The sequence below is a fragment of the Lissotriton helveticus genome, chromosome 2_1 (assembly GCF_964261635.1).
Source record: "Lissotriton helveticus chromosome 2_1, aLisHel1.1, whole genome shotgun sequence".
Classification (NCBI taxonomy): Eukaryota; Metazoa; Chordata; class Amphibia; order Caudata; family Salamandridae; genus Lissotriton; species Lissotriton helveticus.
Window position 1 is genome coordinate 2032413627 of NC_136059.1, and position 27828 is coordinate 2032441454.

Consider the following 27828-nt stretch of genomic DNA (forward strand, 5'->3'; position numbering starts at 1 on the left):
AGCATGCAATTAGGTTAGTCGTGCGTGCACCAAATACACTGCGTATCAAGTTTAACCCAGAAACAAAATATATGCTCTTTGGTGTGGGTCTAAGTCTTTGTGACTTGGACCCACACCTTCTATGATTGGATTAACTTTGGATAATTATGCTGTGAGTTGGAAAATACATTTTCATTTGGCATAAATAATTATGCATATATGAATTTGTGTTCTTTATTTTGTTTTAATATTATTGTTTTCACACACATAGAACAAAATGCCAAAAAATTGCAAAAAGAAACAAAAATTATGTAATGACTGTTGATTCACACCATTTGCAATAAAGATTTTTGTAGAAACTAAGGGGTCCATTAGGATGTCGGGTGGTGGTACCTCCTACAACTCTATCGTCAGATGGGCTGCCGCGGACGCCGCCGCAGGTACGCAACTACACAAATGCAACACACAACACACAGGCCAAAACAGGGTCCAATCTCCACACAGACACCCTGCTGGGGGTCACAACACATCCACAAGGGCACCCATACATGACCCCCCTGACAACAAGGCACCTGTCAGCATCTGGGACACACATCATCCGCCAACCAGCAGCAACGTCCCGGTCCCGGTCACGTCACCGCCGTGGTCTACACATGCGCACTATGCAAAAGGCAGGGCCACTCCAAGGCATGAGCAGGGCACAAACAGCATAGGGACACACCACCCCCAACCACACATCAACACACCCCATCAAGTCACAGGCCAGGTGTCCATCCCGTGCACCCCCATGCACACCAACAAGCACTGTAACAACAAGCACAATACACACTCTCTGCACCACACAACACACAACCAGGGAGACAGCCACTGCAGGAGTGGCTGACAAGGAACAATCAACACCAGTGCCACACACAATGAAGGCTCACAATCCCTGCCAGCACATACACACACAAACAAGCATACACCCTGGGTGTAGCCACAAACACAACACACACACAGGGATGCCTCAACAAATGCCTGCACACGAACAACACACAAACACTACAGGAACACATACTGAACTCCAACAGAAACAGACATACCCTGTCAGCCAAACTGGGGAAAAGCAATGGGAGCACAGACACAACAGGAGTACACAACATCATCACTCAGGAACAAACCACACACACCATAACACAAATCACACAAGAAGTGCATCTGGACAAACACACAGTGCCACATCAAACCGACCACAGATGCACATGAAACCCTAATCAACAAACACCACAAGGCATCAGGGGATGCACATCAGGTAATGCCAAGGCCACATACACACAGCACTGCATGCACAACAAGCAGTGTGTGCATAACAAGCACAACAGCCACACACACACACATGATTGGCACAACCTCATCACACACACCACAAATCAGCACTGCACAAATACAACATCACACCCAGGGACTGAAGCAATACCACAGCCAACACCCACACATCCAACACAAGAACTACACATACACCACTCTGGGATACAAGAGCCAAGCCATCTACACCAGAGCACTGGGCAGCACACACAGCTGAAGTGCACATGGCCACTACAGAATGACTAATAGCACAAGGACAGCACACATAAACCATTGTGGCAATGTCCAAAGAGGAACAACACTTATGGCCCAAGAACTGCACCACAAAGCACAAGCTCACAAATGAAGTGATGGGGAGGCACACACACATGGAAACCAAGGGGACAGCTGACATCAAAGTGAAATAGCCTGCATGTCAGTAGCAGACATGTAAGGGGTGTACCATACACAAATAGAGAGACGGAAGACCCACAATGGCAAGGCACAAGTGGCACACATAGGGGATGGCGTAACACCACACACAAAAAAATCATAGGGGAAGGATCACTTGTCCTGCATAACCAGGGTATGCAGGTAGGTATGTGGTGTCTCACAATTAAAAGACCCTCATGCACGTGTATTTTAAGTTTTCGTAGCGGTATATGTTTTTTAACACGTGTGTGCATAATCCTTGGGTCAGAATTTATGCACCCTCCGCCTGGAGGATTTACCCTTGGTTAAGACAATTTTGGGTTACCCGAATCCAGACCCAATAAAGTCATGCATCTGGCTGTCCGGGTATTTTAACTCACCTCTAGCACCTTTCTTTCACTATCCACGATCACTACTGTCTTAACCAAGGGTAAATCCTCCAGGCGGAGGGTGCACAAATACTGACCCAAGGATTATGCACACACGTGTTAAAAAAGAGCGGGGAGACCACATATACCGCTACGAAAACTTAAAATACACGTGCATGAGGGTCTTTTAATTGTGAGACACCACGTACCTACCTGCATACCCTGGTTATGCAGGACAAGTGATCCTTCCCCTATGATTTTTTGAGTATACAGAGGAGACTGAATGGATCAGCACTCTTCCTCCCCCCTATGATTATTTGTGTAACACCACACACACCATGCCATACAGGAGGAGAAAAAACACCATGTGCCTGCAATGCATGACAAACACAAACACAATGCCAGTGTGGAGCAGCAGGGCCACCCAGTCTACACAAACACACCCAAGACACATTGAGGATCAATCAAACACAACACTGATGTGCAACTCACACACTTTGCACACTTCAAACTTACCAACACAACAAGGAGGAGTCACAATCAACAGCATGGACACACCAACACACAGCACTGTGCACTACAAACAGCTGACACAAGTGCATACAATCTTCTACACAGGGCAAGACAAAACAAACAACAGGCATACAACTCCTGGGTGACACATGTGTGTCTCTCACAATACAGGGGCACACATACATCCACTACAAACTTACACCCTTCACACTGCACATCTCTGCTACACCCAAGACCACGCATCTCATATAGGCCATGGTACCAGGACTAAGGGCCAACACAAGATGACCATACACATACACGGCTGGGCACACATAAAGGAATCCACACACATACATCATGACATATCCCAGCCTGCTTCAAAACCTATTCACATCACACCCTGTGCTGGCAGTGTCCCCCAACCTGACATGTGAACAGTGTAGCCAACAATAGCAAATCACTAGGAAGATAACTGCATGGCAGGTAAAATAGCCATCACAGATTACACTATTATCAGGGTCAGAATGGACTGAAGACCCTGTCACCCCTGTCTAAAAATCTGATGCCTGCAAAGAGCCTTGCAATGTTGAAGTAATACATAGAGCATGGGGCACAGACAATCAAATGCAAACAGAAACATAACTTTATTCAGCAAGGACACTGACAAAACACACAACAGAAGTAACTGTATTTATTCACATATTGCACAGATGTAGCAGTAGAACAATAGTAGACAACAGCAAGGCACAAAATAATGTACAAATGCAAGATACTATGGCCAGGTGAAACACAAACAGGAAGGCCAGTCTCCATAGCACAGGTGAGAGCCAAACACTGCAGAGCAACAGGGCCAGTGACCATAGAACAGGTAAGAGCCCAACACAGCAGAGCAACAGGGCCAGTGTCCATGACAGGTGAGACAGCAAGTACATGAGAGGCTGCACAGGGGAGAGTACAGCATAGCAGATAACAGGGCCAGTGTCCATAGACAGGTGAGACAGCAAGCACATGAGAGACTGCACAGGGAAGAGTACAGCACAGCAGAGCAACAGGGCCAGTGTCCATGGCAGGTGAGACAGCAAGTACATGGGAGGCTGCAAAGGGGAGAGTACAGCACAGCAGAGCAAGAGGGCCAGCAACACACCCATGTTCTAAACAATGTTCAGGACTAGCACACCTCTATGAGGCACAGGCGTATGAGGGTGATGTCAACTCACTCCTGGCTGTCATGTGGACTTGTAACCTGGCTGGGTGTCGGGGACAGCAAGCCCACTTGACTGTGGTGACAGAGCCCCAGGTGATGTGGGGCTAACAGTGGCTTGGCAAGCTGGAGGGCTGTGTGGACCAGGTGGCATAGTGGCACGTGGAGGTGGAGTCATGCAGACCTCAGACACAGTGTGGGTGGGAGAGGTTGGATGGGTACCCTTCCACTTTTTGGGAATATGAAATGGCTTCCCTGTCTTGGGGTTGATGGGAAGTGGTGATGACACAACAGGCACACACACCAACTGTCCCAAATCAGGTGCAGACACTGGCACTACCTCTGGAGATGTGCTGGATCCCGCGGAATGCTTGGTCTGGCTACGTCTCTGGACCACCTTCCCCTCTTTGCCAGGTGTACCCCCTACAGTGCCCTCCTTTGACTTCTTGCCAGGGGTGGTCTCTACAATGCCCTCCTTTGCCTTCTTGCCAGGGGTGGTCTCTACAATGCCCTCCTTTGCCTTCTTGCCAGGGGTGGTCTCAACAGTGCCCTCCTTTGCCTTCCTGCCAGGTGTACCCCACTACAGTGCCCTCCTTTGCTTTCTTGCCAGGTATACCCCCTAAAGTGCCCTCCTTTGTTTTCTTGCCAGGTGTGGTCTCTACAGTGCCCTCCTCCACCTGCATCAATGGTCGTGGAATTGGGGTAGATGTGGTGGGTGGATGTGTCCCTGTGCTCTTCCTAGGTGTACCCCTGATATGCAACACCTCCTCAGTGGGCACTGACACTGCATGGGTAGGTTTGTGTGATGTTTTAGAGACAGGAGAGTCTTTTGCTGGTGATGCCTCTGCGGCATGTGAGCCTGATGTCTGCCTGATTGCTCTTTTGGCCTTGCTTTTCCCTGACTGGCTCTTGTCTGTGCATTCTGGGGTGGCCATGCTCTTCAGTGGGAATGGTGTCTGTGGGCGGGAGTGTTTGGGTTGTGTCTGTTGTGTGCTCCTTGTGCTTGACCTTTTCGTTGACGCAGGTGAACCGTGCACACTGTCATCTGATGTGGCCACTGACTGGAGGGTGGACAAAGGCACCTGAGCTGCAATGGGAGCATGTGCCTGTTGAAGGGCTGACGTGACTGTGGATGACAACGCCTGGACTGTATGGTGTAGCCCACCCACGTCAGAGTGTATGCCCTCCATGTATGCAATCACATGGCCTAATTTCTTGTCATGGTCACTGAAGGCATAGAGCAGGGCGGTCTTGCCCACACAAAACTGGCGCAGGAGCTCTACACACTCTGCACTGAGGGCAGCAGGGTGGACAGGTGCAGGGGCAGCGGTGCCAGGTGTGAATGTGACTCGTCCCCTCTTAGTGACACGGATATGGGCAGCACCAGAGGAAGTGGATGGGAGGATGGGCACTGGCCGCTGGGTGGTAGATGATAATGCAGACTCCCCATCCCCTGTGCCTGCCAACATGGATGCATCCCCGCTGGCATCAGATGATGTGGTACTCTGTGTCTCAGCCACGGATTCCTCCTGCATACTTCTCTCTCCCTCAGATGCGCTGGTGGGCTCTGTGTCACTGGCCTCCGCTGCAGCTGTAGTGCTACTCTCCCCACCACTGGTTTCTGGCTCATGTTCCTCCGTGGTCTATTGCGAATCTGCATTAGAGAGAGATACAGGGTTGTGTAAGTGTCATCATCTGGTCACACAATTTCAAATCAATGCAGTACAGGAGAGCCCCAAACCAACATGGTAACCACCACACCCTGCAATCACTGTGCAGCATCATATTACATAGACCACAACAGTGCCTGAAACGCAGAATAACTGCCATGTATGAGCCATGTTGATGCCACACAGCACTACACCCTGCCCGTAGATGGAGTGCCCCCCCAACTTGCCCTGCCCTAGGGACATGATGTGGGTACAACACTTATTACCACTGCCAGACCTTCAGGGAAAAGGAGGGGACAACACACACCTATTAAGACATTACATGCCACAATAGCAAGTAGGCCATAGCAAGCACCATGTGGTAATTTGGGGCACATTGTTGTCAGATGTGTGGGCCTCAACGATCATTGTGCATGCAAAGTAGGCATACATGAAGTCACACTCAGAAAGTTGACACTGCAGTTCACCCCATTATAGATTCCCCACACTATCCCAATGATGAATAACCATGTGGAGCCTAACCCATCTGTCAATTCGAAAGTACAGCAGGGAGTTTCAGCTTAGTAAGGCCAGGGTGGGCCAATGTCTGATACAACCACACATCACAGCAACCACTCACATTACACAGCACATTACAGCAACACACGCACATCACATGGGTCACCGGTGCCACAGGCACTGTACACATGCATCCACTCCCAGCAAAAGTCACCCTCCCCAGATACTCACCACCCCTGCCTTGCTGCAGATGCTCCTTCAGACGTGCATCCAGGTCTGGATGAGTCACTGCCAAGATGCGGCCCATCAGTGAAGTCATGCTGCTCCGTGCCAAACTTCTGTGCGTGGGAGCATCCCCAAGGTCATCTCTGCCACTTGCTTTGCCAGACGGCTGATGTCGTCCCACCTCTTGTGACAGTGGGTGCGTCGTCTGTTGGAAACCCCCAGGGCTTGCACCTTTTCTGCAATGGCCCTTCACAGGGCCTTACGCTGGTGTACCTTGAGTTGCAGGTATGAGAGGAAAGAAGGGTAAATGACCAGTTACACAATGTCAGATACCAACATCTATCAGTACAGTAGCAAGACACAGAATCAGGACTAATGCAGGATGCCTCAACACAATATGCATCGATAGAAGTGTGTAAGTCTGAAATTATAGAGGGCACAGATGGGGCATATCTACTATTCAGTGTGAAGGAACTGGAGCAAGGAACATGTAAATCTGTTGATGTTTTATCGTTTGGGTGGGCCGGCACTGAACCTACTCTCTGGCATCTACATGGCTAACATCCGTTGGTTCTGTATGGCTGACAATGTAACACACCCCACTCACACATACAAGTACAGGCATGGAAAAGAGTGACATTGGGACACACACACTCCCTCGCCCTGGATACAGCTTGTCTGTCAGTATTTGATACAACCCCACACCCTCAGGCATATACTGCATCTGCAAAACTACACGTCTGACACCCCCTTGCCCTACAGCTACCTTTATGGAGACTTACCACTACATTGGTACCACTAAACAGTCTTGGGTACTGTGCCAGGACCTCCTCCACAAGGACCTCCAGTTCGTCATTTGTGAATGGACTGGCACGGATCTTCTCTGTCCTTGCCATCCCTGTGGACATGGAACACCTGTGGTGGAAGTGAGTGGTGAGGGGTCCCAGGCAGCAGGCTCTTCAGGCAGCAGCAGGAGAGAGTCCCAGCCAGCAGGCGCTGAGGGATGTTCTTGCAGCCATGATGCTCTATAGGAATCCCTACATTAATTTCCCTAGGGGAGCAGAATTGGCCGGTGTGAAGGGTGACTTCTATCCCCTTGGGCACATCCCACATGTTGTTGGTGCCATCGATTGCACCCATGTAGGTCTGGTGCCACCATAGGCAACAGAGCACATTTATAGAAACCGTAAACATTATTATTCTATCAATGTGCAGGTGGTGTGCCTTGCGGACATGACCATTTCCCATGTGTGTGCAAGATTTCCTGGCTCTGCACATGATTCGTACATCCTGAGGAACAGCATGGTGCCACGGATGATGGAAAATCTGCATCCCGAGCGTGCTTGGATTGTGGGTGAGTATGCCTACTGATATGGCGTGCTGTGTTATCTTCTGCACTTTGCCTGTGCAACATTGCAATGGGTGTTTGTCATTCACAGGTGACTCTGCATATCCCAGTAGGCCATGGCTGTTGAGCCCGCTAAGGAATCCCCGATGCCCCGGCTGACATCCAGTACAATGAGGCTCATGGCAGGACCCGACATGTAATTGAGCGGACTTTTGGCGTGCTGAAGTCAAGATTCCGCTGCCTTGACAGGACAGAAGGTGCACTGGCATACTCGCCTGGGAAGATCTGCAAGATCGTTGTTGCATGCTGTATGCTGCACAACCTGGCCATCCACAAGGGGATCCTCCTGCTCCTGGATGATGGTGAGGAACCAAGGCCACCACCTGCTCAAGGACATGAGTCCAGTGATGATGACAGTGGAGAGGAGGAAGGAGTTGACCTGCGCCAACAGCACATCGACCGCTACTTCACTTGAAGGTGGGTGACGAGGTATGACGTGTACATTGTCTAGTGTGGTTGCTGTTGTTGTGAAGGGCTATGCGCGGATGTAACAGACAGGCACACATTCAGTCACCTGTGTGTGGTAAATGTGACATTGACATTCCATATGGGGACGTATGCTGGACTGCATTTGTTCACACCTGCAGCTCATTGTCTTGTATGCCAGTAGTGTCTTGTGTATGTTTTGTGTAGTGTTCTGTCTGTGATGCCACAATGACACCAGTGACTGTTGTTCTGTTGTGTCTCCATAGGTGCTTCAGAATAATCCTGCCCTACATACTGTACATCATTTGGACACATCATGGACATTGTCAGCACTGTAAATATTGCACTGAAAACGATCCTGCACAAAATCTGGTGCATCTGGTTTTTTATTTGGAAAGTGAACATGTGATTTGAGCGTGAATATTTGCATGTAGGGTGGGGAATGAGCAGTGAGCTGACAGTCATGTTCGATGAGATGCAAGAGTAGACACCACATGGATGTGGTGACCCAGTCCAACAGACAAGTGCCATTGCCAAGGAAATGTGGGGAAAGACAGTACAAACAGTCAATGCAGTGGGGTTGCCATCAGGGCTGGCTCCGTGACTAGCGTGTGGCAGGTGCTTTGCCTCCGGAGACTCCCAGGCTCTTCTTTGGACACCCCCTTGATCTTTTTGGCGGTGGGTGGGTCTGGTGACTGGCCAGCGGTGTCAGGGGACTCGCCCCTCTCTGTTGGCGCAGGGGAGGATGGTGCACTGTCATCCTGCGGCACAACAGGAGGGGGCGGAGGTGTTGGTTAGGAAACAGGCCTGTCCCTCTGCAACACCACTTGCTGGTCCATGAGGTCCACCATCTGTCCAAGGCGGTTGTCGATGGAACTCATCAGCAGGATGAGCTCCCATAATAGTTCATCAGACCGGCCACTTTGTCCCTGGACCTCTTGGTATGCCTCCACAACTCTGGTGAAGTGATCCAGGGATGGTGTCCACTCCTCCCGAGGTCTGGTGGTGACCCTGGCCCTCCCACCTGCCCTGCTGCCACGGACCTGTTGCCTGACCACTGTGGGTCCACGCACACTCTTCCTGCCCTCCACAGTTGTTGGTGTGGCCTGGTCATCCCCTGGGACAGGGAGGGTGCTGTAGGTGGTACTGGTGGTACTGGTGGTGGTGGTAGTGGCGGTGGTTGAGGCACAGGCCGTGACTGCAGGGGTCTGCTGTGCTGTTGTTGTTGCAGCAGACGTGGTGGTGGGGAGGATGGGGTCTTGGGACCTGTGGGTCTGTGGCACACCAGATGGGCTGGCCTGGAGCTCATCATCTAAACTGTCCTGGGAGTCAACATCTGAGAGTCCATGTACCGGGGTGGTGACTGGCTCTGCTGTTCGTTGTTGTGGTCCTCAGCAGTGAGTTCTTCATCACCTGTGGATTAGAAGGGGAATGGTCAGTGTTGGGCACTGTGCAAGTATTGTATCATCTGCGTATCATCGACTGTCTGTACACTACACAATTATGAAGTCTCCACTAGTATTATTCATTGCAACACTGTGTATAATTTCATAGTGCAGAGGAACATCATTTACTCATACATGTCAGGTGTCAATGCATTGCATGCAAGTGTTGCTGTGTGTAGGGATGCAGGTCTCACACATCAGGAAGAGTTAAGATGTCTACCTAACTGTTAGGTGAGGGTGAACAGTGTAATGGCTGACACATGCTCCTGGGTGGGGGAGGCCTCCATGCTGCTGGAGTGTGGGCCAGGGGGCATGCTGGGAGTAGTGATACTGGTCTCCCACCCCAAACAGTGCTCCAATACAAGATGGCTAACTACCTGTAAGTCTGTTTGTTGAACAGTACCATGGCTGACACATGCTCCTGGGTGGGGGAGGCCTCCATGCTTCTGGAGTGTGGGCCAGGGGGCATGTGGGAGTAGTGATACTGGCCTCCCACCCCCAAACAGTGCTCCAATACAAGATGGCTACCTACCCGTAAGTCTGTTTGTTGAACAGTGCAATGGCTGCCACATGCTCCTGGGTGGGGGGGGCTCCATGCTGCTGGAGTGTGGGACAGGGGGCATGGTGGGAGTGGTAGTGCAGGCCTCCCTCCAGCAGACAGACATCACAAGCAAGATAGCTACCTACCTGTTAGGTGAGGGTGAACAGTGCAATGGCTGAATCATGCTTCTGGGTGGTGTTGGGGGAGGGATCCATCTTGGTAGGCTGTGGTACAGGGGGTATGGTGTGAGTTGTTGTACAGACCTCCCTCCCCCATAAAGGCCTCCTAAGCAAGATGGCTAGCTACCTGTTGTGTGAGGGTGGACAGTGTAATGGTGTTTGGGTTGTGCAAGGAAGTACTTCTCAGTGTGTTGGTTGCCATTTGTTTGTACTTACCAGTCTCTGTTCCCCCGACTACTCCTGTGAGACTCTCAGGATGCAGTATGGCAAGCACCTTCTCCTCCCATGGTGTGAATGTTTTCTGCCAGTAACATTCGCCAGCTCCCAGTTCTTGCTCCTCTTCTCTTTGACAACCCTCTTGAGATCATGCCACCGCTTCATAATCTCCTTCTTGGATCTTGGGGTGGTCCCTACTGCATTTACCCTTTGTACTATCCTTTCCCACATTTGTGTCCTCGTGGCTAATTGTGTCTGTTGGACCAGGCTACCAAACAGTTGTGGCTCTACTCTCACTATCTCATTGACCATGACTGTCAACTCACTCTCTGTGAAGTTGGGCATTTTCTGTGATGTCATGGTGTGTGGTGGTTGAAGTGTTTGTGGGTGCAGGTGTGTGGGTGGCGGTTGTGGTGTTGGTGTGTGAGGTGTGTTGTGTGCTGGGGGATTATTGGTGCTGGTGTGATGGTGGTAGTGATAGTGGTGGTGGATGTGTGTGTGTGCTTTGCTCTTTTGCCTCTCCTGTCAGATGTGGTATATGGCCTTCTCTTCTGGAGTGTTGCAAAGGATTGTGGTCAGTGAAGGTGGTGGTTTTATACTCAGCTGTGTGGGTGTGTCCAAGTGAAATTTGGCTGTCAGGTGTGTTGTGGGAGTTGTCCTGTGCTTTTATATTTTTATTTGCAATATTTTGTTTTATTTGTATGCGTTTTATGTATTTTGGGGGCATGGCTACTTTGATTTGTGGAATGTTGGGCATCACTGCGGTGTTTTGGAATCGTCTGCCATGTTTTTCATGTACCGCCCGCTGCGGTGGCTATGCTGCTGCTCTTCCACTATCTCTCCCATTCACTCCTGTGTGCGACCGCAGCAGTCGGTAACAGCGGTTCCGACCGCGACACCCTCGGGGATATCCTAATTTCCTGTGTGGTGTCTCCGCTTTCCTTGCAGTGGGTTATTGCTTCTCCGACCGCCGCGGTCATTTCTTTTGCCGTCACTGCCCACGTCGGACGGTTTTGCTTGGCCCGCTACCGCCGCGGTCGGTCTTTGTTGGCGGTTGATCCTAATTTGGCCGCCGGTTTATCTGCGGCCCCGGCGGGCGGTTGTTTCCCGCCTCCATGGCAGTCGGGGTGGTTTTCCGCCCGCTATCCTTATGACGCTCTATGTTTCAATTATGCAATTTGGAGTATTTTTCAGTTCCTAGGAGCTTGTTTCACTTTATTATTGTCACATTATCTAAATATATGATACCTTGACCTAAGCCTGTTTGAAGATGAAATACATTGGTGTTGTTATGCTCCTGATAAAAGGTAATTCCAGGATAACAGAGTTTAATATTTTATCTAGTTATTTAATGTATTTACATTGTTTTATATAGCGCAAATGTGACCTAAGAGGGTATCAAAGAGCTTTACAAGTGGCCAGGAAGGTAGAAACAGTAAGAAAAAAAAACAAGAGAAAAACAGGATGTGATGGGTCCCAAAATGAGGCAGGAGGCCACCATCGGTACCAAGTCGCCAACAAAATATACATGATCATAGGAGTCCAGAACTCTAAATGGGTAAAGTAAATTTGGGCAAATGTGGACGACTACTGATGTGCATGAGCCTTAGAGCAAGAACCTGTCCATTAGTAGCACTTTGACTTCATTTTTAAAAGATAAAGGTGAGAAGTTGAATTCCAATAAAACATTTTTTAAAGAAATAAATGTATTTAAAATGTAAATGTATTTATTTTAATATTATGAGTGCATAATAATTATACAAATTATAGGACTGTTAGAATTATTTTTATTTACCCAATATATATATTTTAATTTCCAAATAATGCATTTGCAAATAGGAGAGTAACCTAAACAGTAAACTTTGCCCCCAAATATATGCACTTGCCCCACTTTGATTGGACTGGAGTTAGAATATTAAATCTGATCCTCCTGCCACCAACTATATACGCTTTGCCCAATATTTGTGGCATTATTGTTACATCATTAAATCTGACCCCCAACTATATGCACTGCCCTAAACATGTGTGGGGCTGGGGATAGAATAGTAAATCTTATGCCCTACCGCCCAATATGACGTTAGATTAACATGCATGAGTCCCCAAATATATGCTCTACCCCAATGTTTGTTGGGCTATACCTTTTAGAATATTAAATCAAATATATGCATTTTCCTCAAGGTTCGTTGGATCGTAGGTAGAATATAAAATCTGACTGCAAAATAGATACACTTTCTATAATTGTTTGCAGGACTGGACTATATATGAAATCCCCACTGCCCCCAATTATATGCATTTCTCGAAAGTTTTCAGGACTGGAGTTCGAACAGTATATCTGACACCCCCAAAAAATATGCACTTTCATCCACGTTTGTGGAACTGAAGATTAAAAAGCCCTCTCCCAAATATATGCTCTTTCCCCAGTATTTGTGGGGCCTGAACTATATTAGTATGTAGCACCCTGAAAAGTATAATTTCTCCAATGTTTATGGGACTATAGTAAAATAGTATATCTCAATGCTCCCTCAAATATATGCACTTTCCCAATGTTTGTGGTACTTGTGTTGGAATATTATATCTCAATGCTCCTCTAAATGTATGTGTTTTTCCTAATGTGCTATAGAGATAGAGTTTTAAATAATAACCCTCACCAAATATAGGCACTTTCCCCACTGTGTCTAGGATTTGTGTTCGAATAGTAAATCTGACCAATTGATGTATATGTATTCACTTTCCCATTATGTGTTGCTTTAGAGTGAATGCAATTTTTCCATCAAATTAGGTATTTTTCTTTTAAACATTTATTGGAGAGCAATAAATGTATTTTTGAATTTATTGTACTCTTTTTTGGTAAGTTATTTGTTGCAGTTGACAAAAAAATATTTTATAGATGTTTATGTTAGTTATGAAAAAATTCAAACAACTTTTGATTTATAATAATTTAACTTATTTACAATGGGTTAGTGCATAGTGTGTGTTTTGATAATATTTTTATATATAGAAATAATATTGTTTTCTTTTTTTATAATTGTTAACATAATAAATATTTTACATTGATTATTTTTAAATTAAGTATTATTGTTTTCTGTTTTCTAAAATGGTGATAATGATATATATTTAAAATGCATAAGAAACACATTTATACAGGTTTTTAATTTAACATATTAAATATATATTTTAATTTTCTTTTTTTAATATAAATTGCAGTTATTAGATTCGTATAAACATTTTGTTTCAAATGCATGTTTAATACATAGATATATTATAATTATTTAATAAATGTCTAAATACTATATTTCTGTTAAAGATATTGTGGAAATAATATTTTTATATTTATTATATTTCTGTCAGTGTTTTTGTAGCAGATATTTTTGGCTGTACATATAATCACAAAGGTATTTTTGTAATTAGATAATTTTGTGGTTAATATTGCGACATGCAACCCCTTCAGTTCTTCCTTTTGCCAGTTCATTTCTGAACATTCAAAAGGAATTTAAAAGTTGAAGAAGCCACAGCAGAATCAGCTACTTATAGGCGGTGAGAAAGCAGATTATGAATTCTAGCATGGGATACCCTACCAGCAACATATATTCTTGGTAGTGTACAACAGGTGTGTTCTGAATAGCTATCCATTGAGTGGTAACTTTCCCATGTCCATTCTCTGCTGTTTTCCCACCACTTGATATCAGACTTTTGCAGCACCTCCTGTTTTGCAAACAATCCTAAAAACCATTATCTACAATGGCAGAAGAGAGGCTTCCTTTTCCAGAGCCCTTTTTATTCCCGGAGTTTTGTATAGCACAAACTTGACCAGAAGGTATCGGGTATCAGAGAATGAGCACCAGTTGTTTACACAAGGACTCATTCATCTTTTTTGTTGCGCTCGGGGAGATTAAGTGATTTGCCCAGAATCACAGGATTATGAGCGTCATTGCTGAGACTCGAACCCGGTACCCCAGATTTGAGATTGACCGTCCTAGCCATTAGGCTACATCCTCTCCCCTCTCTTAGTTGCTTCCTAGGTTCAGCTCCAGAAAAATAAGGAGCCACCCCTTCTTCCTAATATGAGAAGAGGGTTCTTCACTGCTGAAAGCAAAGCTGAATGTCTGAATGGAACTACCTGACAAAAGGCGTCAACTTCCTGCCCTTACTTGTATCATCATGCCACATGTTGGGCTCCAGCAATTACACCACCCCAGCCTTCTTGTTTTCAGAGAAATCCTATTGTTTTCCCTCATCAGATGGGCAAATGCTGCCACTGGAGAGAAAGGAAACCAGCATAACTGTTCTGCTGGTGCCAGTCCCTCAAAAAGCACAACGTAGGCTTTTGAAATGTACCTTCATCATTAAACTCATTTTTTAATGAAAATTAAAAAGGACATTTTAATGAATTGTTTTACCAAATTCCTATCTGAAATTAATTTCATCTACAAGTTGGCCCAGTTATGAACCCAAATGTACCCCAATACAGGTCCCAGTAATTACACAACCTTTTACTTATATTCGCCATACCATTGTTCCACATAACGTGTTTGGTGCTGACCTTTTACCTATTTAGGTGCTGCATAAATGTTGTGTGGTTTTCTCCAAAAACAAGCCACATTTATTATGCATGATGATTCTCAGTATCACAGCAGGATTACCATCTTCTGCATAATAACTCTGCTTAAGGGGCATCACTATCGTCATCCTTGGCCGACATGCTCACAGTACCATGACACATCTAGGACCCCCTGAGGGTACCTTTTGGATATTTAAGCACCACATCTTTACTGGGCAGACCAGAGGAGAAAGACTTCCATGCTGACACGAGATGCTGAGGTCCCTGCACGCAGATACTCCAGCATCAGTGGTCTGACATCCCTTGTGGGGTGTCCAAGTAGAGACAAAGATGCGGTCCTGCACTCTTTCACATCAGGTAAATGGGTTGGCTCTTTCCTAGGGGGATTCTTGGCTATACACCTACATACATTAAGGTACATCTAGTTAGGGTTAGCATCATAGGAGTATGCATTATTACTGTCATGTACATATAGGCCTACATACATTCACTGTTTTAGCACTATGGTAGAATTTTACCTTTTATTTACTCTGTTGGTGCCTGTAATGGTGTATCTGTTTCTGTCTCATGGTTGTTGCAGCCCATGTATTTTACACTAAGACGACACTGGTTCAATTAATGCTTATGGAAAACATCCCCACCGTTTATTTTGTGTATCTCTCTGAGACAAAGTGAGCACGAGTGACTGAGCGAAAAGTACTGTACTGTTTCCACTATCCCTGAGTGGACAGGGTTGTCATGTTCGATAGTTGCCCAAAAGTATTTGCTCCTTGGTAGGGTTGTGGGGCTTCTAGTGGCACTGTGAGCCAGCTGGTCTACAGATAAACATATCCTTTGGGGGTGTCTGGAATCAATCTGGACACCAATCCCTTAGTTTATGTTGTCTAAATGCGCAGATCCTATATAGATTTGTAGAAACTACACGACATGGTGCCCAACTTTGGTTTGGTTTCCTATTTAACGGTCAAATCTGAGTAGTTCAGTCCTGCTTTTCTCTGAGACCCCAACTCACATTCACCCAGAGACGACTGGAGTGGGAAGGAAAAAAATCTGCCACAGCTGAGTAGGTATACCCTATATATTGTCTGTAGATTTATTCAAGCTTTAAGGATTATAGTTCCCTACATTGTACATTACTCTTATAAACTTCTTCCCATAGTGTCTCTGACAGCAAACACTGTGGCTGAAGCCAATGCTAGTACTAATATGGAGAACGGACAGTAGGAAGATGCTATAAACATTTAGAAAATGTTAGAAATGTACTTGCTGCACAATTACAACATTTTGGTCTCTCAGCATTAGGAGGCATCGTAACATTAGTGAATGAGGCACACAAGTCATCCAGGACAGAGGTATTCTACTCTTGGGTCAAATTCCCACCTGCATATGCAAGCACAAATACATTTCAAAGTCAAGTCAAAGTCAAATGATCTTTACATTCTTATACTCCAGACAAAATACCAGACTAGTACTGTCCATACGAGGACATAGAAGTCCTGCTCACCTACCAAGAGCATATACATTGGTTTGAAGGAGCCCTCCCACACACTACAGAAAAAGTGAGACACGGTCCGCTAAGCAGATACAGAGCGACCTGGACGGTCCTAGTAGCTTACACACTGCATCTAGAAATTGACACATTGCTAATATCAGACTTATGTCCATTACCCAAAGAAATAAATAATAAAACTTTACAGAAATCTGACACAGTTTATTTTGAGAACACTCACGCTTCAACCCACAAGGATTACTCCAGTGGGTCAATTACAAGGGACCGCAACTAAAATCACCACACAAAGATTAAACGCATTTATGGGAAGAATGCCCACTAAACGTGAGCAAATGCCATTCTGGATAGCACAGAAAATAGCAGAGCTAGAGGCAGTGTTTCCGCACACAGGCCCACAAGAAAAACACAGAATACTGACAATTTGTTTTGCCAATGGGATAGTGAGGTATGACATTAGAAACAGCTATAACATTAAACAACCTGACAGGTATCAGGATACTGATGCACTATCTTCTTGTTCCTTTCAGGGTTCATCAAAAAACTCCAAGAGGGAAGAACGGTCAGAAATCAGATCAGAACAATGAACAAAGTCCAGAGATACACATCGTACTTCAGACTATAATATCAAAAAAAAAGATGAACCAAAATCAAAACATTCAATTTAAAAACAAGAAAATAGCTGGCCTTAAAGAATGAAATGCCCAGGCAGCTGAGGACTCAACTTCTGAATGGGGAATGGGCCCTGATGTTGCTAAACAGTGCAGCAGAAGTAACAATAGCTCACCAGAACCTGATGGAATTTCTGATTACAGCGGCGTTGAATGAACATATCAGCGTGGAGACACCTGATACTGGTGTAAGTGTCCTACACCAGTTATACGATATAAAACTCCATATGGAGGGGGACATATCTAGGAAAGTTAAATGTTTCTTTTAGGAGAACCTGCCTTTTAGATACAACATCCTTTTGGCTGAAAAAGATTGGCCTCCTGAATTTGTTATGGATTGCCCAAAAGGAGAAACAGTAATTTTACCAGCTTTCTCCAATCTCGTCCCTTAATCATTAAAACATTCATACACGCAGGAGTGGGCGGTAGCACTAGCTCCTGCATTAGACCACAATCATGTAGGGTGGAATGCTGAGTCACCTCACCATGTAATCCCAATAAAAACTACTCCAACTCCACAGAGACAGCACCCAATAAAACATGATGTGAAAACACAAGTCAGAGAGATCTTAGATCAACTTGAATACCAGAGTGTAGTAGAGAATTGCACCTCTTCAATGAATAGTCCTTTCTTTCCAGTAATGAAACCAGACAATTCATATCATCTAGTTTTAGACTACAGGCATTTAAACACTTGTACAAAGACATTTGCAGTACAGAACACACACAGTGCCGCATTAATGAATAACATTGTGCCTAAAAAATATAAAATACTATACATCTCAAATGGATTCTGCCAGAATATAGCGCCTAGAGCAGATATTTAACCGCATTTTCAGCCCTCGGCTCTCAATATCAATTCTGTCGATTACCCTAAGGGTATAAGAATGGCACCGGACTGTTCTAGGCAAGAGTAACAGGGTTGCTTCAACATTTTGATCAGGAGGCATTGTCCTATGTGGATATCTATCTATCGGACGGACAATGAATCATTGGATTATTTGACCAGGGTGAACAACATAATTTGGGGGTTCACCTCTGAGGGCTACAAATTTAATTTTAAGAAATCAAAAATCGCCTACCTCAATGTCCTATTTTTAGGATATGAGCTCGCATGTGAAGGGAAAAGCCTAGCAGCTAACTTTTTAGAAAAGTGAGCGCTGCTCCAACCTCCAAAGACTCTGAAAAATGTACAATCCATTTTAGGATTCCTAAATGTTGGCAGTACATACATTTTAGATTATGCAGGGAAAGTAAAAACCTTTCTATGACTTAATTAGACCTGATTTCTCAGTTTGATATTGGACACAGAAACATACAGAATTTCTTTGTTCACTACAAGCTGACATGATAGGTTCCCAACACTTACACTCATGTGTCAACTCTACAAATTTGGTGGTCCGTGTGGTTGAGTCCATCTGGTACACTTAGTTCACCTTCAATAAAGGTGAAACTGTACACATTGCTTACAAATCTGATTTGGACACAAACACTGAGATGGGATTGGCGTCCACTGAAAAAATGTTAACAGCAGTAAAGACTGCTGTAGTGAGAGAAAGAGCACTGGCTCAGGGGAAACAAATAATTGTCGTAACTCCAATACCAACCTTTGAGGCTGTTACAAAAGTAAGCGTTCGAAACGGTAAAGCATTGCATCCACATTTCTGCAGTACGTACAAGAATATCCTCATTACAAATCAAATAATACCTCTAGATCAGTATGAATACCTCATTTACACCAACGGATCTGCCCAGCCTGCTGTAGGAAGTAAATAGCAATAGAGTACAGCATGTGTGATTGTAAAGGGTCGTATGCGTGCCTGTAAGTTCCGCCCTAGCAATACGCAGACAGAGTCTCTAGGAGATTGCATGGCACAACTGTCAGAACTAAAAGCACTAGTACTGGCACTAAAAAATACGGATCAAGAACTCCCCACACTTATTATGTGCGTTTCATTTTATTGTGTCTAGTGATACAATGAATATCTTTACTATTGGGGCCAGAATGGGTTCAGAGATTCAAAAGGTTGCACAATAAATCACAAGTTGCTTTGGGAACAAGTGGCAGAGCTGAAAAAAGGCTTGCCACGGGCTCACGTGATTCATACGCTGAGTCATCAACGTGTTGGCCTGCATATTGAAGGAAATTCATTGGCTAATGAAGCTACCAAGGCGACAGTGTGAACTGCAGCACTAGCTGCAAAGTATCGTTCTTGCACAAGGATAGACAGACAGATAATGGTAGCTGTCATCGCTTAACGAAAAAACAGGCTTTCCACTCAAGTACTCCTATAAGTTAGATGCACAACATTTAGGGGTCGATTCCGATTCGGTAAAAAGTGCTCCGATTAGCTGTACGGAACCTTTTTCCCATACGAATCGTACACCTACAACGTCCCCGTACGAACTAGCAAGTAAATATGCAGCCATTTCCGAACCAGAAAGTACGATCCGTGTTGACGACACTCTGTACGGCCCTTTTGCTACGATAGCTGTAAACTGCCGTAAAACCAGAGTCCGCCACAAACTGAACCCCAGTACGCGACATACACGACATGAACCCTTCGACTGTGTCATCCGAGCCCTGTACGCCTACGACCTCGTACATAGAAACCAACTACGGCGCAGACAGTGAGTACAACCCACCGCAACAACGGAAGTATACCTGTACGGTGCGCCACACGCCAGCGCATATCACCATTGCAATAGTGATACGTGCCGCACACATGTCAGAAAGCTCGAGGTATGGTGCGTCACACGCTAGCGCATATCACCATTGCAATAGTGATACGTGCCACAAACATGTCATAAATCTCAGGGTACGATGCGTCACACGCTAGCGCATATCACCATTGCAATAGTGATATGTGCCGCACCCAAGTCAGAAAGCTCGGGGTACGGTGCGTCACACGCTAGCGCATATCACCATTGCAATAGTGATACGTGCCGCAAACACGCCAAAAGATGGGGGTACGGTTCGTCACATCTGAGTGGTGGTTGGAAAAAAAACCCAGCAGTGCCCAGCAGTGCCCAACAATATAGGGGGTGGGTGCAGAGGACCCCCAGCAGTGTCCAACAGTATAGGGGGTGGGTGCAGAGGACCCCCAGCAGTGCCCAACAGTATAGGGGGTGGGTGCAGAGGACGCCCAGCAGTGCCCTGCAGTGCCCAACAGTATGGGGGTGGGTGCTGAGGACCCCCAGCAGTGCCCAACAGTATAGGGGGTGGGTGCAGAGGACCCCCCAGCAGTGCCCAACAGTATAGGGGGTGGGTGCAGAGGACCTCCAGCAGTGCCCAGAAGTATGGGGGGTGGGTGCAGAGGACCCCCAGCAGTTCCCAGCAGTATAGGGGTGGGTGCTGAGGACCCCCAGCATTGCCCAACAGTGCCCAACAGTATAGGGGGTGGGTGCAGAGGACCCCCAGCAGTGCCCAACAGTGCCCAACAGTATAGGAGGTGGGTGCAGAGGACCCCCAGCAGTGCCCAACAGTATAGGGGGTGGGTGCAGAGGACCCCAGCAGTACCCAACAGTGCCCAACAGTATAGGGGGTGGGTGCAGAGGACCCCCAGCACTGCCCAACAGTATAGGGGGTGGGTGCAGAGGACCCCCAGCAGTGCCCAGCAGTGCCCAACAGTATAGGGGGTGGGTGCAGAGGACCCCCAGCAGTGCCCAACAGTATAGGGGGTGGATGCAGAGGACCCCCAGCAGTACCCAACAGTGCCCAACAGTATAGGGGTGGGTGCAGAGGACCCCCAGCAGTGCCCAACAGTGCCTAACAGTATAGGGGGTGGGTGCAGAGGACCCCCAGCAGTGCCCAACAGTGCCCAACAGTATAGGGGGTGGGTGCAGAGGACCCCCAGCAGTGCCCAACAGTATAGGGGGTGGGTGCAGAGGACCCCCAGCAGTGCCCAGCAGTGCCCAAAAGTATAGGGGGTGGGTGCAGAGGACCCCCAGCAGTGCCCAACAGTATAGGGGTGGGTGCAGAGGACTCCCAGCAGTGCCCAGCAGTATAGGGGTGGGTGCAGAGGACCCCCAACAGTGCCCAACAGTATAGGGGGTGGGTGCAGAGGACCCCCAGCAGTGCCCAACAGTGCCCAACAGTATAGGGGTGGGTGCAGAGGACCCCCAGCAGTGCCCAACAGTATAGGGGGTGGGTGCAGAGGACCCACAGCAGTGCCCAACAGTGCCCAACAGTATAGCGGGTGGGTGCCGAGGACCCCCAGCAGTGCCCAACAGTATAGGGGGTGGGTGCAGAGGACCCCCAGCAGTGCCCAGACATAGGGGTGTGCATTTCCTACATCATACAACAACTACCTGCCTGTATATGTACATCCCTAACTTGTAAAAAAAACAAACTTCACTAGGGAGGGTCAGAGAGAAAGTTTAATGACCAAGAATGCTACGTCCCTCACAAGTACTAAACACCAACTAACAAGTAACACTCAGTCAAAAACCTGCTCATATATGAGGGTTGAAAGATTGTGTGTGCTGGTTGCAAAATCAATAACGGGACACCCTTAAGATAGTTACAGTGTTCCCATCAGAGTTCCATCCTGTACCGCCCTTCATCATTTGGGAAGGCCACCATAAGTACACAGGGAAACCCAATGTATGATTTGGCACAGCGTGGTGGAAAACAATGCCCAATGAAATTATGACAGGTAGGTATCAGGATGTAACTAGTAAGCAGTGCTAAATAATGAAAATAAAAGAATTTTTCAAAAATGTGGTGATGTTAAAAAGGGGTAGAAGAAGGAAAATAGATTTATTAACAACCTTCAACTCCCACTCTCTAAAAACAGTGCAAAAAGGTAGTGTCAGCAAATTACTACCTCGACAGTTTATATAGTCACGGTCGACATGTTTCTGCAGCTTTTACCTGTGCCCCGGGGTCACTTGCTGCTTCTTCAGGACCTATCCTGCTACTGCTTAATTAGTGCATACTAAACAAGGAAACTTAAAATAAAGTAAATGTCACCTTAGATTCTCCTGATGAGAGGACCAGTGGATTTCACAAAACAGCACACACATAAAAAGAAAAAGAAAGAACAAGCCTATTAGCAAAGCTCTCAGGCGAGACTCGAATACAAAGCACAGTCTCGCAGTTAATGGTTTTTAATCCATCCCTTACCACACTTATTTTGAGATATCAAATATTCCCAAAAGAGCCAGATTACCACTTGTGTAAAAAAACACTCACCCCATATTATGGAGAATGTTGCCCCACCTCACCCGGCCTTAGCTCAGGTACTACGGAGCCCCGCTCTGTATGAATAACAAACATATAAAAAGAATCAATTGAAGGAAGTACTGTTAGGTCAAGGCAGGCCACTCGATATAACGTGGTACACAGAGGCGTCTGTTTCTGTCTGCTGACTCACCTTTCCGTCGGTACTCCAGACGTCCAACTGGGCTGTCTGTGGGAGGTACCGGCGGTAGGAGTCCGGTTACTTTTATAAGCTATAGATCTTGTAAGCCTACATGCACATACCGGAGAACGGGGGCGCGCCGCCGCGCTCCTTGCTGCTAGCGTCAACAGTCCTCTTCCGGGTATTCCAGAGGAATGTTCCTGATTGGCTGATGCGGAGCGTGACGCGGTCGCGTCGCGCCAGGAACTCTGGGCTCTGTGGTTTGAAACCCCCGTGTATAGTCTGACTAATCAAATCTATTGTCTAAAAGGTCTCTTAATCTCCAAATATTATTAACACGCAAAACCGGCGTCATCCCGCAAATTGTCGTGACGCCCTCGCATGAATAACAAAAACTTTTTTAAAGTTTATACAACGTTTAAAACAGCATGGAGGCAACTTATAATTGACATAGATAGAAGCGCCAAATTCATGTGTCATCAAGACCCCTTGTGTCTCATTTACAAGGTCTCAATCTATGATGGATGTCCCTATCATGTTTAGGCTCTAAACATGATAGGGACATCCATCATAGATTGAGACCTTGTCTATGTCAATTATAAGTTGCCTCCATGCTGTTTTAAACGTTGTATAAACTTTTAAAAAGTTTTTGTTATTCATGCGAGGGCGTCACGACAATTTGCGGGATGACGCCGGTTTTGCGTGTTAATAATATTTGGAGATTAAGAGACCTTTTAGACAATAGATTTGATTAGTCAGACTATACACGGGGGTTTCAGCCAATCAGGAACATTCCTCTGGAATACCCGGAAGAGGACTGTTGACGCTAGCAGCAAGGAGCGCGGCGGCGCGCCCCCGTTCTCCGGTATGTGCATGTAGGCTTACAAGATCTATAGCTTATAAAAGTAACCGGACTCCTACCGCCGGTACCTCCCACAGACAGCCCAGTTGGACGTCTGGAGTACCGACGGAAAGGTGAGTCAGCAGACAGAAACAGACGCCTCTGTGTACCACGTTATATCGAGTGGCCTGCCTTGACCTAACAGTACTTCCTTCAATTGATTCTTTTTATATGTTTGTTATTCATACAGAGCGGGGCTCCGTAGTACCTGAGCTAAGGCCGGGTGAGGTGGGGCAACATTCTCCATAATATGGGGTGAGTGTTTTTTTACACAAGTGGTAATCTGGCTCTTTTGGGAATATTTGATATCTCAAAATAAGTGTGGTAAGGGATGGATTAAAAACCATTAACTGCGAGACTGTGCTTTGTATTCGAGTCTCGCCTGAGAGCTTTGCTAATAGGCTTGTTCTTTCTTTTTCTTTTTATGTGTGTGCTGTTTTGTGAAATCCACTGGTCCTCTCATCAGGAGAATCTAAGGTGACATTTACTTTATTTTAAGTTTCCTTGTTTAGTATGCACTAATTAAGCAGTAGCAGGATAGGTCCTGAAGAAGCAGCAAGTGACCCCGGGGCACAGGTAAAAGCTGCAGAAACATGTCGACCGTGACTATATAAACTGTCGAGGTAGTAATTTGCTGACACTACCTTTTTGCACTGTTTTTAGAGAGTGGGAGTTGAAGGTTGTTAATAAATCTATTTTCCTTCTTCTACCCCTTTTTAACATCACCACATTTTTGAAAAATTCTTTTATTTTCATTATTTAGCACTGCTTACTAGTTACATCCTGATACCTACCTGTCATAATTTCATTGGGCATTGTTTTCCACCACGCTGTGCCAAATCGTACATTGGGTTTCCCTGTGTACTTATGGTGGCCTTCCCAAATGATGAAGGGCGGTACAGGATGGAACTCTGATGGGAACACTGTAACTATCTTAAGGGTGTCCCGTTATTGATTTTGCAACCAGCACACACAATCTTTCAACCCTCATATATGAGCAGGTTTTTGACTGAGTGTTACTTGTTAGTTGGTGTTTAGTACTTGTGAGGGACGTAGCATTCTTGGTCATTAAACTTTCTCTCTGACCCTCCCTAGTGAAGTTTGTAGTTTGAGCAGCCGCATGGCTGCGGGTCATTATAAATTTTCTTCTTTTTTCAGTAGATAGTGTGTACATGTATAGTTCATGATCACTATTCATACATACACGTAGTTAGACGAGATTGAAGTTGAGGTACAACATTGGTTGAGGCTGTAGGCCTTGAGACACCGTGGGTTTTTTATAAAAATGGCAATGAATTTAGGCTTAGCCTTCGACGAGGATGAAATACAAAGTATTCTATCTGAAAATCCGAGCATTGTGGACATGGTACCAACCGTACAAACGAATACCGATGAAGGTTGGACCAAAGTTCTCATACTTAAAAAGAACCAAGCCAGGGTATGTGTGCATGGCACCATAATGGCAGAGTACTTGCGTGGCAATTGCGCCCCGAGTGGGCTGATAGTTACCAATGCCCCTCGCCTATTCCTAGATGACAAGGACTTCCTCAGAGACTGGTATCTCATAGCGTGGCGTTGTACACGCGATTGGCTTGTCTTGATTATCAAGACGGCCAAAAGAACAGCAGACAACATTCTGGTAGAGATCCAGACTCTAGAAGGGCAAATTAGAGCGACCCTATCATCTAGTAAAGTCTTTACGAAGAAGCAGGAGGAAGGCAACAAGACTAGTAAGGACTTTCGGGATTCAACTCTATTCACGAAACTAGAGAAATTCAAGAAAGATCTGGCGAACTTCAGTACTACCAAGATCTATCCCTACACTAGTGATAACTACTCTCCGCCAACACATAACAAAAACAACCAGAAAGTCAGTTCTAATTATGGTTCCTCCGCCTCCGACACCGGATCGAGTGATTCGGATACTCCTCAACAGGGAGACCCCTCCAAGAAACAGAGAGGAAGAGGTAACAACAGGAGGAATTGGAGAGGTTATGGTCAACAGTTTGGACCACCACCACCACCTTGGTGGCAACCCTCACCATGGGGACCTTATCCTCCAATGATGGGGATGTATGATCCAAACCAAACCTTTCAAAATTATGGTCAGCAGCCTTTTTTAGGGTCTGGCCGGAGAGGGCGAGGACGCCAACGGACGGCGCAACAAGGTCATGTGCGCTGGAGCGTCCCTCCACCACCTGCTCAGCCAATGGGACTGAGGAGCGGGAAGGTAGTAGGACAGGACCAAGCCGGGACGTCGAGCGGTCAAACATCGTAATAAACCTTAGCTCGCACCAACTCACAGTGATGGAAGAGAAAGTTTTGAATAAAGGTTTAGGCTTCGTCTACACAAACAGGAGTGATCCCTTTCTCACTCAAATAGAGATGGGCAAGTTCTACCGGAAAATAAGATTACACTATCTGTTTGCACATAAACAACAGGATTCTAGCCAAATGACTATGAGAGACGATAACACTGGCCTAAAACGACCTTCAACGTTTAATCCCACTACAGTAGGGATGCCAGCTAAAGTTATCACGTTTGAAGAAGCTGTAGACCAAGATCTGAAAGAACTGTTCGAGAGAGAACATAAACCTTTTCAGAATATTTCACGAGGAGAACAAGATGCAGTCACGAGTTTAGCTAACAATTCCTCTTTGGTCATCAAGCCGGCCGATAAAGGCGGGGCTACGGTGTTACTAGACTCTGATGCCTATAGGCAAGAATGTCTTCGCCAACTAGAAAACACCAAAGCGTATCGAAAGCTGACCACAGATCCCACTGCTAGACTGACAAGGCAAATAGCACAGATAGTGGAGGAAGCACTCAGCGAGGGCTGGATAACAGCTAAAGAAGGACAGTTCCTTTGCACTGCTAACCCGAGAATTCCCTACTTCTATCACTTACCCAAAATCCATAAACCCCAGCGTCCACCACCAGGTCGCCCTATCATTTCGGGGATCGGCTCCCTTTTGGAGCCCCTGTCGACCTTTGTCGATGTGTTTTTAAAGCCAATGGTAAGTGCAATGCCCACGTATCTCAAAGACACTAAGGATGTCTTAAGACTGTTGAGAGACATTGTTTTTGATTGTAACACTGACATCTTAGTATCATTTGATGTGGAGAGTTTGTACACCTCAATCCCACAGAAAGAGACATTAGAAGTAGTGGAAATGCTCCTCTTAGAGAGAGATCTAGACTCCATCACTCCCGTCAATCTCATAATGACTCTGGCTAATATAGCCATGACGGAAAAAATTTTCCAATTTGAAGACTCGCTCTATCTTCAAGTCAGTGGAACGAGCATGGGCAGCATTTTTGCGCCGTCGTTAGCGAATCTGTATGTTCATAATTTTGAATCAGAGCACATCTTCTCGGACAATAACCCTTTCACAGACAAGGTGCGTCTGTGGAAGCGGTATATTGATGATATTTTAGTGATCTGGAGAGGGAGTGAAGAAGAACTAACAAGGTTCCACGAATGGCTGAACGAGAGAAATCGCTTTCTACGCTTCACAATGGAGCAGAGTAGAGTCCATCTAGCGTTTCTCGATCTACTAATTACACCTACGACTACCGGTTTGGCCTCAGAGTTGTACCGAAAACCGATGTCGCGTAACTCTTTACTAGACTATAACAGCTGTCATCCCAAATCTCTTCGAGATAATTTACCTTATGGGCAATTTTTGCGCATACAACGAAACTGTTCTATTAAAGACCGTTTTGAACATCATGCCGATTGCCTAAAAGAAGATCTTGCAAAAAAGCATTATCCCAAAGGCCTAGTTCGGAAATCAAAAAAGAGAGCCTCCAACAACAACCGGGAGGGGCTATTGGAGATATTGCCACCTAAACCCATTCAAAATCGAATGACCTGTGTGAGCACGTTCACTACGCAATCAAATGCTATCCAGAAAATAATAAAGAAACGCTGGTGCATTTTGAATACTGGAGGTGACACGATTCCAGCTCCATTGTTCGCCTTCAAAAGAGGGCAGAGTTTAAAGGACAAACTGGTCCATACGCGTCCCAAAGGGGAAATACCACGAGCTTTAGGTACATTATGGGACATGCCTGCGGCCACAGGACACCATCCCTGTGGGAACTGCGCAGCCTGTCCGAACACAACAAAATCCCAAACTATTGATATAGGGACTGGGAGACCGTGGGAGCAGCGAAGGTTCACAAATTGTAACAGCTCCAACTTAGTGTACCTTATTAGCTGCCCATGCAACAAGAGATACGTGGGAATGACTACTCGCAAAATTAAGACACGCATTTGTGAACATAAAAGCTCCATTCGGTGCTCAAGACAGTCGACCAGACTGACGAACCACTTTTTAATAGCTAAGCATATGTCGTCTGAGCTGCACTGGACTGTGATAGAGCAGCCTTTGATACCAGCCCATATCACCGAC